Genomic DNA, 6,388 nt, shown 5'->3' on the forward strand with positions numbered 1-6,388 from the left:
GGAAATGTCCTCTGACAGTCAACCTCAAAACAACTTCTCATGGATTAGAGCAGAGCAAAATGGTCACTTAAAAACTACGAGTGGGCTGCTAGACCAGCAAGACTTATCAGGGTTCCGAATAAGAGAAAAGCAAGTGAAAAGATGGGCCGAAGCAAACATTCCCAGTGACATCAAAAAAGGGAGGCTTACAAAGTAGATTTTTAATATTCTAATCTTATTGACAATAAAATCTCTATCAGGGAGCAGATGTTTAGGCTATTTAGCTTCAGTGACTATATTAGTCCGTTTTCATGCTGCTGATAAAGACATACCCAAGACTGGGTAATTTATACGGGAAAAAGGTTTACAGGACTTACAGTTCCATGTGGATGGGGAGCCTTCACAATCATGGCAGAAGGCAAGAAGGAGGTGGATGGCAGCAGGCAAAGAGAGGGAGTGTCTACAGGAAATCCCCCTTATGAAATCACCAGATCTCATGAGACTTATTCACTATCACGAGAACAGCATGGGAAAGACCTGCCCCATGATTCAATTACCTCCCACCAGGTCCTTCCCACAGCACGTGGGAATTCAAGATGAGATTTGGGTGGGGACACAGCCAAACCATATCAGTGCTATTGAATAATAAAATTGGCTAACTAATCCCTTTAGTTCTGATTTCATGCTCAACAAACAATGTTTGATTTGCATCTGGTTTCCCCTGCAGGGTTTCCCATAGAAGAGAATGTTTGGGCTTTGCAGGATGAGAATATCAGACTATGTGACAGTATTACTTTTGCTTCCATGCAAATACTGGTCTTTTGCTTTTCCTGATCAGCCTGGTGAATGCATCTTCTGAATTAAATTTCCCAAATGCACTGGCACAACCAAGTTATTTTATTTGTTTCCGTGTACTTTTCCTGCAAGGTCTGGGCACCACGTTCCAGAAGATCTTGTGGAAATCCTACATTCTCTCCACTGGCTTTAGGGAAGGATCCTTCCTCGCCTATCCAGCCTCTGGTGAGTCTCATGGTTCCTGACCATTTAGGAGCATCACTCCAATCTTCATGTCCGTGGTTACATTTCCTCCTCCTTTGTTGTCCGTGTCTTCTTCTCTTCTGACTTTTATGAAGATACTTGTACTTGTCACTGGATTTAGAGTCCACCCATGTAATCCAAGAGGATCTCACTCATCTCAAAGTCCTGAGCATCTGCAAAAACCCTTTTTCCAAAGAAGGTCACATTCACAAGGTCTGAGTTTGAGGACATAGACATATCCTCGGGGAGTTATTACTCAACATGCAACACGTATTAGTTTCACAATAACCATCTTTTGCCATTGAAATTAACTTCATTTATTCATATTTCCAGTGAAGAAACTTTCAAAACCTCCCTCAACAGACAATCCCTCTTTGGCAAATTCTTCATGCTTGATTTAAAATCATTTCTTTGATGCCTTCAAAGTGGTTGCTTCATCCTGAAGCCTAGAAGGAGAAGAAGGTAAAAATGTATCGGATTCAGTTTCAGTCCTCACTGAAATACAGGTCACTCATTCATCAAGGAGACTTTCTATTACTGAAGGAACATTTTTATTTGAAATGTAATGGAAAAATCATTAATGCTCATTGCATCGCTCATTATGCAAATCAATAATAAGCATTGTAACATCATTAATCCTACATTGAAAGTGTCATCAATGTGTTTTTTAGGATGATATTAGAAAATATATTCCGCACACCAAGGATTTCTATATGCATATTTTATATTACAAGGCAGTGCTATCTTAACCCAAAGAATCGAACCTTTGTTCCTTGCCTTATTGGAATGTCAATTAATGTGAACTTAAAGCAGCTATTTTAAAAGGACTGGGTTGAATAATACATGTCTTTATGAGATAATAACAATCTTTTCTCCACATGTTATTTTGAACCACTGTGTAGAATGTGTGGTCAATGACCATTTTCAAAGATAAACTGAACCTACAAGCTGGATCAATATGTTAAAGAGGCTAGAACTGCCATAAATTCTCTCTGGTCAGGATTTCACAAATGAGAATTTAAATTTCTCTATGAATAATCCAATTAAGAGAGCTGACGGGGCACGATTTAGTTTCTACGGTCTCACATCTGAGTTGCCATATTTGTGTACAGAAGAAGAGTTTTAAGATATGATCAGGACTGTAAATTATTTTTTTTAACCTTAACACTGCACTTAGAGACAGAACCTCCACAGGGCCTACTTGGGACTGAAAATAAGAATATGAAATAATTAATGTATTGAAAGCCATGAAGATATACCTCACTTCTAAATGTTAAGTGCTTGAGGAATTAGTTTATTAGCAGAATCAGTAACGCCTCTCTACAGAACTTCTTTCAGCTCACAGGCATTTACACATTTTGACTGAGGAATACTTCAAAAAGTGTACGAACTGCTTTCAAAGAAAAGGGTAAAAAATGACTAACAAATTATTAAAAGCAATTCTGGTGAAGGAAAATGTCTTCGGAAGGCGTGGCACCTGGATTTCCACGTGCATCAACAGAGAGTCTTGAACATGTAGTGGATTAATTTGGAGGACATACTCAGCAGAGGCCATCAGCGGATTTCACATTCTTTAGCAATAAAACCCAAAATATATTCAAAATGTATGAAGAGGATAACCCATCCTACAGAATAATGCTTACATTCGGGTACAATTCTCCTACTCAGAACGTAAAAATATTCAGCCCAACTGTGGCTTCGAAGGGTTTGCATGACGTGTGCTTGGGCATGGGAAGTAGCAGGCCTGGGAGACACCTATCAATAAACATCGAGAGAAACGCACACTGATTGGGGAAGAGTCTGGGTAAAGGACTCTGGGAACACTGTGAAAATGCATATCGGGTAGCTTTCTATTCTCCCCTTAGCTGAGGTTTCCATGACACTCTAAAACAATAGAACAGAAGATGCCAGAGGCTGGGAAATGGAGGCGAAAGGGCGGGGTAGGGAGAAATGTGTTCAATGATACAAATTTCAGCTGGATGGGAGGAAGTTCTGGTTTCTGTACCACTGTAGGATGACTATAGTTAATAATACATGGTTTCAAATAGCCAGAAGAATACTGCATGTTCCCAACACAAAGACATGATCAATGTTTGAGACAATAGTTGGCTAATGACTCTGGTCTAATCACTATAGGTATGGAAATATCACTGTGTACCCTGAGAATATGGACAATTATTATTTGTCAATTAAAAAAATATTTGGAAATAAATGACAGTAAGATTTTTAATAACTTAGGATTTCTGAATTAAAAGCATTTTTAAAAAGTTATAAAACCGGCACATTTTCTTTGATTTCTATTGTTTTTGGTGCAGTTCACTTGTCATTCAGTTTTTTCCATTTATTTTAAGCAGAAATATACTTTATTCTTTTGAATGTGTTTTTCTAAAGAATTTAAGAGATCAGTTAGACTTTTAAACAGCTCTGTTGTTTCAATGTCATCTGCTCTAAAACACTTTTTTAAAGCCAAAATCAGAGCACTATTATTAAATTACACTTTTTGCTAACATACTTTGTTCAAGGAAGCACTTTTCAGCTCTAAGTATATCCAAGTCTGCAGTTAACATCATGTTGAAACACCGACTGGAAGACAAGCAACGACTTTGATTATTTGTGAAAAATATTGCCCCATATACCAAGTGGTGTTCCATGATTAGTTTCTCACTGTGTACATCTTGGAGATACTAGAAATCCCTTGACATGTACTCATAACATAATTGCCATATCGATGTGGAAATGGGGAAGATAAACTGGAATATAAACTAATCTTTCTTGCTTTTAAATTGTAAGACTGTATCACGTTTCTCTATAACCGAGGCTGGAGTGCAGTGGCACGATCTTGGCTCACTGCAACCTCCGCCTCCCGGGTTCAAGCAATTCTCCTGCCTCAGCCTCCTGGGTAACTGAGACTACAGGCACATGCTGCCGTGCCCGGCTATTTTTTTTTTTTTTTTCTATTTTTAGTAGATACAGCGTTTCACCAGGTTTGCATGGCTCCATCTCCTGACCTCATGATCCGCCCGCCTCAGCCTCCCAAAGTGCTGGGATTACAGGCATGAGCCACCGCGCTGGGCCCCTTAATCCTATTTTAAAAAATTATTTAGTTATATATTTATCGTGGTAATATTTATATTTGATTCGGCAGCAAGACAGAATTGGAAAGTGGCCTGCTTGTTGGAAATGCCAGCGCAGTCTTCTAGGGTTCAGGGTCAGGCTGCACGTTTGGTGAAGACGAAGCTGGGAATCGTGTGGGAAGTCACTCCTAATGCTAAACTCCCCTCCACACACAGCAGCAGACAAAATGCAATACTGTTCGCGTCTCAAAAAATATCTCAGAAGCATAAGACATGGCAGCAGGCCCAGAAGGTGGACCTGTCAGTAGACTGTCAGCAAAGAAGGAGCAGGTCAGGTTCCCACGGAGCTCACAAGTTCAGGGGCTGGAAGCCAGGAGTAGAGCTGGGCCCCACGGAGCTTCCAGCTAGAAAATCCATTTGGAATCTGCGCCTATTGTGCTGTTCAGTGCAATTATCCCTGATTTGCTTATCGCCACGGTTCGGCATGTTCTATCCAGTAGTTTTCATAATTGGGTTTTTTTGTTGTTGTTTATAATTATTTTTTAAAATTTCATGTTACCAATATTATCTCATCACTTTGGGATATTTTAAAGCTTTCTTATATTTTCTTGATCTGTTTCTGGTTTTTGTTTTTTCTGTGGTAAACTGTACAATTTTATTTTATCTTTTACATTTTAGACACACAGGTTTCCTCATTGCTTTTCCCTGTAGACTTGTATTTCCAATCGTTGTCAGCAAGCAAGGATGGTAACACCAATTCCCAGAGAGAGGCCTACTACCTTTTCAGCTACAGTTTATACATTTCGCCTAAAGCTAGCACCACCAAAGCCCCAGCCATCCAGACTTGAGTCCCGTTTATACTTGACTATCCCAGAACAGAGCTGACAAATTTTGATTTGGCAATTTTGATTTTTTTGGTTTCTTTGCCTCAAAGTGGAAACCCATGACAACAACCAACTGAGGAAGCTGTGATGGAGAGAAAGGACCCTACCAAAAGCATTTTCTGTAGCTACCCTTTATCCCTCCTGCCTATTTCTTCTGCACTCTGGATGTGGCTTTACATTAGGATTGTGAAGCCCCTGCGGCTTCTGTTGCGTTAAAATCTCCCACACTCCCATATCTCAGTGGCTTAAGACACCAACTTTTCCTTTAGCTCAAGGTTTTGTCTGTCAGCCGGGAAGTTCGCGGGGCTTTGGCCAGTTCGGCTGGAAGCATCTGGGCTCCCTCATGCACCTGTGGACAGCTGGAGCGTCCCCTGGAACAGGATCATCTAGGTGACAGCACCGGCGTGTCTGGTGTTTGGAAGGCTGTCTTTTGGGGTGAAGGGATGATGGGGACACATGTATATAATCACCCAGCAGGTTAGAACAGGGTGCTTCCCAAGGCAGTAGTGGGGTTCTACGAACAGTGAGGGAAGGCTCCGGTGTGCTTTGGGAATCACGCTTGGTTATGTTTGTCTGGCGACTGTGAGTCATTTCACCAACCTGGATGCAGCAGGTGGAGAAGAGTTTCCACCTTTTCGTGAAACAATCCTCAGTGTTACCCCACTGCATGAATATGGAAGAGGGGGATTTGCAACCTTAAAATCCTCCCTAGAGAGACGTGTTCTCCTGTGGAATTGATGCAAGTAGAGATCTTCCCCAAGGAACCGGTGAGTCTGTTTTAATTTGAACCATTTGAACAAGGAGTGATCTGAGGTTCTGAAACTTCAGCCTTATTTGCAATCCGCAAGGCCACCGGCCAGATTCAACATTTCAGTTGGGTCCATTTGGATCACATGAGGATATCACGCATGTGTGAAGTTGAGAGATTCACTTAGACATCCATTTTCTGGATGATGCGGCACCCATTCCTGCATGCCAACGCCTGGTGGCTGTTGAGCGGGCGCCTCTCCCTTTAGGACTCCCTAGTAGCCTCCATTGGAAGGCGTTGCAATTCCCCGCTTCTGCGGGGATAAGTTAACGTCGTGGGTATTCGGTCTCAGAAATTGTCAAGTGTGAATTTTACTACTTGATCACTTTAGCAATAGGAAATAATCAGCAAAGCGATGCATCAAAGCAGATATATGTGTGTGTATGTATATATTATGTAATATATAAATATATAATAATTATATATAATTATGTATTATATAATATATTAATTGCATATTATATACTTTATATATTTATATGAAATATAAAATTATATATAATTTATATATAAATTATATATAAATTATATATAAATATATAATATATTTATATGAAATATAAATTTATATATAATATATAAATATATAATATAAAAATATATTA

The 6,388-nt window shown here is 39.8% G+C and overlaps 1 long non-coding RNA gene across 1 annotated transcript; it reads right to left on the minus strand.

The window, feature by feature from the left end:
• Window positions 1-1,310: 1,310 nt before the first annotated feature.
• On the minus strand, window positions 1,311-4,679 carry LOC103887238. Its single transcript, XR_651251.3, has 3 exons — window positions 4,390-4,679; window positions 3,530-3,600; window positions 1,311-1,463 (listed from the first exon to the last, which is right to left on the minus strand). It is a non-coding gene; the product is annotated as an uncharacterized LOC103887238 (long non-coding RNA).
• Between the last annotated feature and the right edge of the window lie 1,709 nt (window positions 4,680-6,388).

Source organism: Papio anubis, chromosome 11, assembly GCF_008728515.1.
Source record: "Papio anubis isolate 15944 chromosome 11, Panubis1.0, whole genome shotgun sequence".
NCBI classification, from domain to species: domain Eukaryota; kingdom Metazoa; phylum Chordata; class Mammalia; order Primates; family Cercopithecidae; genus Papio; species Papio anubis.